Source organism: Schistosoma mansoni (assembly GCF_000237925.1).
Source record: "Schistosoma mansoni, WGS project CABG00000000 data, supercontig 0147, strain Puerto Rico, whole genome shotgun sequence".
NCBI classification, from domain to species: domain Eukaryota; kingdom Metazoa; phylum Platyhelminthes; class Trematoda; order Strigeidida; family Schistosomatidae; genus Schistosoma; species Schistosoma mansoni.
This window is the reverse complement of record NW_017386044.1, coordinates 557,604-566,896: the sequence shown is the minus strand read 5'-3', so window position 1 is coordinate 566,896 and position 9,293 is coordinate 557,604.

Genomic DNA, 9,293 nt, shown 5'->3' with positions numbered 1-9,293 from the left:
AGGAAAACCTGGAATCATTGGATGGCCGTTAATTCCTATTGTGGGACTCCTTAGTGGCAGTGCGCATCCACGATTCCGCCTCGCGAGTGAGATTCGAACCCAGGACTTATCAGGAGTCTCATAATAGGACGAAACGGCCGTCTAGTGCTTCCAAGTTTTCCATGGTGATCTAGCTGCACTTAACTCATGATTTCAACGATAAGAGTTGCTTCAAATTCATTCGCTGAGATTTTATAAATATATTTTTCCTATTGAATATCTTACATCAACTCGGCGCCCAAATACTGTGAAACTATTCGCTCTAATTAAGACGAAAATTCTTATGTAAACGGAAATATTAGTTTAGATATAACTATCTCTTATTCTTAAATGGAATTTCTTTAACCTCTAATCATATAAAACACTTTCATGAGAAAATTTAGTATTATTCTATGCACGTAGTTGAGTTTACTAGTGTCGTTCCCTACAAGATTACCGTTGCTTTTTGGCTTAAAGTAAGTTATTTATTTATTTAAACACATAAATATTGGTACAAAGGAGCACCAAACAAATCTCATTTGATTTGTGTGAGGGCTGTGATACTGCCTGGGTGCCCAAACCGAAGCAGGTTGTTTTCTTAGGGGGGCCACACCCGGAGCCTTTGACTTAAAGATCTGATCCACAAGGCAGTGGAGCATCGTAAGGAGATGCAGTCACATGATAGCCGGTGACCAATGATTGATTCATACGCCATTTGTTCCCTCAGAATACTGGAGCCCATGTGCACTAATGGTTTGTAATCAGGGTTTTCCAACTCCCCTAGGTGGACTTTCCGTGTCCACCAACCTGGTTAGAGCGCCGGACATTCGCTTTTCGTAAACAACACCCGTGGTGCGAGAAGGCAGTGAGTATGACTTCCCTGACAGAGGCTATATACGCGTGGCCATATGAGAGCATTTGGAGAGGGAGGGTGGCCCTTCCCCACTCTCGGCCGTATCAGGCGCGACCATACGACGTTGAAAGCACCGGTTCTCTTCCCATCACTGCAGTTAAGCAACGTTGGGCCCGGTCAGTACATTACTTAAAGTAAGTACTTTTAAATAATTAACAAATATTACCGTAAAAGGTATAAACATAAGTAGAATGAATATATACCTCTTGTAAATAAACATGATTGTACAAGTCGTTTAAATGATCATTATTTTCTTTTCTCTCATATATAGTTCATGTTTCGTGATCGTTGAACAAAAAAAGGTCATACTTCTATTATCTATATCTATATATATATATCCATTATTTGAATAACTGGTGAGTTACATATTCACAAATGATCATTTATTCTGATTACTGTTTTTTTTCAAAAGAAAGTACACACTTTTGTGAAAGGTTTGTTTGTTTGTTTAACTTTGTTGTTACGCACTGCTGAGGAGTCCCATAATAGGACGAAACGGCCGTCCAGTGCTTCCAGGTTTTCCATGGTGGTCTAGCTTCAATTGACTCATGATTTCAATCATGAAAATAACTTTTTTTGTCAAGTGTCATATTACTCAGTTTGACGTTAAAAATAGTTAATGTACTTATATTTTACTATGTAGGTGAGTAAGGAATATCTGTTTAGTACATATTCATTTCTACTCATTTCGTATCATTTCCTCTTGCTTTAAACATATTCCTGGAACACTCCGTAAATGTTAGAATCCATTAATTAAATTAGAAACGTACTTACATTAGTTGCATTTGTGTTCTCATAGGATCAAAGTAAAATCAATATCAGATAGGGGTTTTCATGGAGATTTTAGTAATTTTATAGTTGAAATCATGAGTTAATTGAAACTAGACCACCAAGGAAAACCTGGAATCATTGGATGGCCGTTAATTCCTATTGTGGGACTCCTTAGTGGCAGTGCGCATCCACGATTCCGCCTCGCGAGTGAGATTCGAACCCAGGACTTATCAGGAGTCTCATAATAGGACGAAACGGCCGTCTAGTGCTTCCAAGTTTTCCATGGTGATCTAGCTTCAATTAACTCATGATTTCAACTATAAAATCAATATAACGAACTCATCTATATACCTTACTAAGCGAGTGTAATTGTAAGGAAGGTAAGGTAATTGTAAGAAAATTTTGTTTTCGACTAAATCATAGTTACTTAATCTATACGTTCATATATATAATTGTTTGTTGAATGTATATCCAAAGAAAGATAGAAATGATTACATCATAAATTGATTCGATACTCGTATTATCAAATGTGGTTACATAATCATCAAGGCGTAAAAGAATGAAAATAACTTACGGGTCAAAATTATAAAAGATAATTGTCCATTTGATAGATATGATGAAGAGAAGCAACAAACAGAAAGGTCATCATAAACATAATAACTGAATAATAATTAAGAAAATTTGTATATTTGGGTAATAATAATCACTGATTACACTTTAACATTACTAAAGAGTAATTTAAGAAATCAATAATTATAATAATAACTGGGGGGGGGGAAAGATCGAAACATATTACAAAAGGGAATTAAGGCTAAAGAAGGGTGAGAAGTTGGATGTATCGTTTTTTGTATGTAGTTGAAATCATAAGTCAATTGAAACTAGACCACCATGGAAAACCTGGAAGCACTGGATGGCCGTTTCATCCTATTGTGGGACTCCTCAGTGGCAGTGCACATCCACGATCCCGCCTCGCGAGATGCGAACCCAGGACATATCAGTCTTATTTTTGTACGCAAAGAAATTTTGAATAGTTTCAATAATTGTCACCCCTCAATTTCTGTTCATTTTGGAAGTAGAGGCAAGTGAGGAATTTTTTTTTTTTAAATGTCCGATTGAAAAGAAGGTTAGGTGGGTTTTTTTTAGAGATCTATATATAGAAAACTGACCTGGAATGGGCAGTATATGAATTTCCATAACTGGGTCCCACTGAGTAGTAAGAGGGACTTAATTCATGCTTTATCCTCAAGGATCAGGCGAATACGTTCCACTAACACAATAGATGAAGAACTACTTCAACTTCAACACTCATAAATGGTTCTCGACCTAGATTCGTCGATAGTAACTTAATACCTAGAAATCATCCGGGGTTGTGGATACACATTGCTGAGTAGTCTTATACTAGGACGAAATGGTATTCCAATGCTTCCAGGTTTTCGTAGGTGGTCTAGCTTAGATCGACTCATGAATTTAACTATTAAGAAAATGTATTTATCAAACTAAAGATAAGTTACTATTATTAACATTACTAAAAAACATGTTTGTTTCTCATCTTTGCCCAGTGATATTAAAATGAGGATAGAATTTTGTTCTGATACATTGTCCTCAATTGAGCTCTTTGTTTAGTCATTTTGTTTATATTTTATACCCTTGTTTTCGTAAACCGAATTAATGGGTTTTTCGTTACATTTATTGTATAATTGTCAAGCATTTTTTAATTCTATATTTTAATATTCTGAAAATAGAACTCTTAATATAAGCAGGGATGGGTGGTGGAATCCAGAACGCGCGTTTCTTCCTATTTGAGACTCGTTAGTTGTATGTACCTGCCTCCCAGAGTTGATGTTCATTCTGGGACTCGAACCCAGTGCCTTTCGCTTCAAGCACCATAGGGTTATCCATTTAGATACTGAGTCCAAATAGCCACTGGTTCGCGCATTCTGATAACATTCCAGTTATCTTATATTTAGGACTTCAATCGATCAGCTCTTATTGTTCATTTACGTTTATATCTTCTTGTTTACATTATAAAATGGAACTTAAGTATACGGAGTCCTGATTTGTGTTGTATGTTTTTGAATAGGTTAAGTCAGTCTGAGATAACATTAGATCTGTTTTTAAAATCTTTTCTTCTGCTAAGCATTTTTCAGTATCTTAACGATTAAGGATACTAATTACTATTGTTGTTCGATAACAAGAACGGCTTCAGTAAGCTTGACTTTTAATCACATTGTTTTGATGCAACGTCAAGAGACACTATCCAGTTTCCTAAAATGATCCATTTGTTTTAATCAATCAATCCACCACTATGGAAATATTAGTTGAACAAGAGAAATATAATTTCTTTCGATTACAAGCCCTCCCATTGAATCGTCGTTTTTCTATTGCAATCAGTAATATGACCAGTTTGTAGTCAGTCAGTCAGTCAGCTACGAACGTAGGACCAAGCACATTTATATATCGGTCCAAGTTGCCATACCTCGTTAGCACAAAAAGATGAACACCGGATTCATAAAAGTGGTTAATTTAGTGGTGGTGGTAGTATATAAAAGATAGGTTGTATATAAGGATATAGTATAGGAAGGAAGAACGTTATGAAGCAATTTTAATCTCAAGGTTTGAGGGAAGATAAAGAGTGTATACACCTAAACCATTGTGATCGATTCTGAGCCATGTCACTCAGAGTCTCCAACCATTGGTTACGATAGTCACGCGGACACCAACCAAGTAGTCTGCTCAGACTAGAAGTTAGTGACTTCATGGACTGATGCCACGTTTTCGTTTGGCCGCCCCTAACTTTCTTCCAACCATCACCAATACTAGTCAGCATAGGGCGTCGTGGTAATCGGTGTTCAGGCATACGTAACACGTGGCTCAGCCATCTTAGTCGATGAAGATTCATGACCTCATCAACTCATTTACCATCATTCCCTAATACCCTGTGTCTAACCTCACTATTACTTATCCAGTGATCCCAGCAGATGCGAGCAATATTTCTATGACATCTGTGGTCAAATATCAGTAACTTACGAGTATCTTCTACTCTTAATGGCCATGTTTCACAGCCGTAACAACAACATAAAAAATATTCAGTTTATCTGTTGCTGGATTCTACCATGCATTAACATGTATCTATAGTTGTCTGTTTTAGTCAATTTTGCCAATAGTAATTCAGGTCAAATCACACTAAATCATTTTGGTAGTGTTTAGCTAATAATAAATTGTTAGTCAGGACAATTCAATCAAAAAAATAAACTGTCTGGATAATTATATGTTAGGGACAATTCATCCATGATTCTACATGTTTATATTAGGTATTTGTTAGAGTTCGATGACCTTATGATTAGAATATTCGATTTTTTAATTAACTGATCCCAGACTCGAACTTCACTCTACCTGCCTCACAAGTTAGTAGTTATTTGGACTTAGTAGTTTAATGGATAACACTTAAGTATTTGAAGTGATAGATGTTGGGTTCAGGTTTAGGTATAGGCACCAGAACTGTGATCCAGGTGCATTCAGTTGATGAGCCCCCAATAGAAAGAAAAGTCTGTTGCGGATTTCGGTGCTGGTAGGAACCCGAATAGCGAAATTCATGAATATCTAGGTAGTCCATTTAGGATGCAATTATGTCCATAGAGTATGATGAGTTATATTGTAGTGAACGAGAACACATGTGGAGACAATCGAATGTATTGGAATACAAAATTACAACATAGTTAAATCTGAAAACCATACAGTAAATACTTCATTTGCAAAATATCAGTCAATCGTCTAGGACTTCATTGTTCCTTCGTTTCCACACCAATCATTCTTTGTTCTCGTTCTCCTTTCTTTTATCTTTTTAACCTTCTGTCTCCAGGCATTTCACTTTCGGTTGATTATACATACTACTGATATCTGTGGAAATCAGTAGTAGTATATATTCGAAAAGCATATTAACTTGAAATATAATGAAATACGCTTTCTGAATTTTCCCCTTTAGAAGGTTGGTGAGGGTCTGGTTAGCATATAATTAGTTGTAAGCTTTCTGGTTATGATTATGATATATACATATATTTGAATCCCGCAAGCAATATCAGTTCGCTGAAGATTTTAGATATACGTAGCTTGTAGGTATTCACCGTACATCCCTATCGACCTTATCTAACCGTTTAAAAATAGGTTACTGAGCTTACATGATAATATTTCGTACCATACTATTTAGTTTCAGGTTAGATATAATAGGTAAAGCAAGCCATGTTTTGTTCCGTTACCTATGTGGTTGTGAGAAAATTTCACATATGTAAAATTCAGTAATATAATCAGATCGATTAGTCATTTTATATTTGTAACTGATTCCCTCTAAAAGCACCATGGCAATATAAACATTTATCTTTTTTCTCTTTCAAGTCTTATCCTATTTTAATTGATTGAAAAGTATATAACTCACCCGTTTGCTTCTCTTTCGTATCTTTCTCCCATGATAAAACCCCTTTGTATGGATGTATATACATGGGTATGAGTCATTCTTACAAAAAGGAACTGTTTATTTTTTTATTTTTTTTTGGTTCCGTTTCAAGGTTATCTATGGTCACTTTATGTCGCTTTGCTTATGAAAAAGGGTCATACAAATATAAACTGACTAGTTTTCTGCCCTTCAGGTTAATTGATTTTTTCTCTCTATCTCTTTCCTTCCTTTATTGTTTAATTTGTTGTTATGGTCTATCATTTAGTTTGTGTTAGATATGTAGATTTGTATATGAATATCTATTAGTCATAGTAGTTATTCTCATTGCTTCCTTCAACATTGAAATCATTTTGTATAGAGTAAGCTAATGACCTCTGACAACAATATGATTAATACATCTAATCTTTTCTAACAGTTTTGTATATAGTCCCTAGTTATATATGTGATTCATTTCAATTATCATACATCATACAGTTTAATAAAGTGAAATTTTATTCCTCTAATTATATCATGAAGCTAAATTATCTACCTGTAATGTAGTCTATACACAAAGGTACAGGGCGGCCTGCTTAAACATCTGGGCTACCTGTTCCCCGTCATCTATATATTTCAACAAGTTATCTAATATTGTTTGTTTTAATACATCATTATGGCTATTAAACACACAACCTATTCCGGTGCGTTTCTGAAAACTGTACAACCTTTCGCTGTAAAAGTTATAAAAGGTCTAATCAGAGATGTCGTGTTTGCTGGGAACATGCAGCAAAAAGAATATACATTATTCATATGTCGATTGACTGAACTGCTGATATCCAACTAGCGATCACTGAATGTTTAACATCAGGAGCAACGAAGAAATAAGAAAAGTAAACATGTTGAAATACTTTATGCTGAGAATTCGATTTTGTACCAAATAATATAATATTGAATAAAGCTAATAATAATAATAATAATAATATAAACTGAAAATAATGGGTATACAGATCTATTAACTAATATATAAAGCAAGTAGTGAGAAGTTATGTCATCAAAAGTGCCCCTCCCCCAAATGACCTTGGATAAACAAGAGTGGGGAGAGTCAACTCTCCCTCTTCAATTCCTCTCATATGGCTACACGTATACAACCATTATCAGAAAAGTTCTACACACTACCTTCACATTGTGAGGGATTGAGAGAATGGAAAATGAATGTCTAGTACTTAGATCGAGTTGATGGGTACGGAGGATCGACCTAGAGGAGTTAGAAAACTATAGTTTCAAACCAATGGTACACATCGGTATCAGGGACATGAAGAAACAAACAGTGTATGAATTTAGTTTTAGTTACCGGGCATTATGGGACCGCATCTCCTAATGTTACTCCACTGCTTTGTGGATTAAATCTCTAGGCTAAGGGTTTAGGGAGTGTCCCAATAAGAAAACTACCTATTTAGGTTTAAGCTGTCACATAAACTTTGTGTGGCTCATATCTATGTTAGTACCCCCTCGTAAAGCTTGTTTTTAAATAAATCACATTAAAAGTAAGCTTCTAATTCTTCAAATAAGAGATTAATGTATTGAAAATACACAGGATCTCCATTTTCCTAATTGAAATATTCATCATAAAATAATTTTTTGAAGTGACCCCGATACATACACTATATGGATTTACCAGTTATAGTTTCTGATGTTTGTTATTAGTGGATTCTTTGTATTTTCGGTAAAGTCGACTACTGAAATTAGACTCGAATACTGTATTTTAACAAGATAAATATTAGAACTATAAGTAAAGATGAATAGTGGCTAGCAATGGAATCCAGGACGCGCGTTTCGTCCTATTTGGGACTCGTCAACTGGATGTACCTGCATCTCAGAGTTGATGTTCACTCTGAGACTCGAACCCACTACCTTTCGCTTCAAACACCATCGTGTTATTCACTCAGTTACTGAGTCCTGACAGCCACTTGCTTGCGTAATGTGGTGAAGTTTAAATTCACTTAGTATTGTTTGTTTGAATATTCCCATGCAATCCACATATAGTCAATAGTCGGCTATCAGTTTCCGTAAGTATGGCACTGTAATGAACATAAACTCGAGTAGGATAATCCAATTTACTGTATCATGTGAAATCACTCTGTGTATGTAAAATCTGAAAACAATATATCAAATATACTATTTATACATTTTCTTTGAGTTGTCCTTTATATATCCATTGTTCTTCCATTCCTGTTGTTATTTCTACTGCTTTCTGTTTTCCTTTCTGTTCTTCATTTCCATTTATCCGTGAGAATTCTCCTTTCAATTCCTGGTACATACTACTTGTATCTGTCCCTATTAGTAGCACACACCGTAGCATGTGCTTTGCATCTTCTAAGTGCCAAGTTCCACGTGACTGACAGCACCCTGTGCCTGCACTAATTCTTGGTAGTGAGCAGTTAATAGTCAAGGGGTTTGTGTATCTGGTAAGCTAAGTAAATGCTAGTGGTAGTATAGTAGCAGTTGTGGCAGCCTATGTTAATCTAAGCCATCTTTGTTGCCTTTGTGATGTTAATCTGGTTGTAAAAGGTCAGATTTATAACGCGTTTGTGAAAGCAGTTCTGCTCTATGCTTGTGAAACCTGATCCTTTCGAGTTGAGGATGTAAAGTGACTCAGTTTTTGATCATTGTTGTCTCCGACGGATTGCTAACATCTAGTAGTAACACCATATTGGTAATTCAGAAGTTCGGCAACGTGTGTTTGGGTACAGTGACGATAATTCAGTTGGTGTCATTATCTGGGAACCACAACTTCATCGGCTTGGACATGTACTACGAATGTCATCCCAGCTAAATATTATTATTTCGTCCTCAGACACTTATTCCTATAAATTATATTCAACTTCCTTTCTCCATCTCTTCACAATCTCATTATTATTGTATGACGCGTATATATTTTGGTTCCCCTTGTAACAATGTTAATATGTTCAAATAATAGTGATCTCTCTGTACTGATGTGATGTAGAAATCTGATATTGATGGTTATTTATACCTGACTGCGTGTTGATGACAGTCAAAAGGTGAAACTTGTGATTGTCACATGGTATATTGTACATTATGCATTTTTATGACATGTTCAGTAATTTATCTATAAATATTTGAAAAGCGTGAGTCAATTGAAGCTAGACT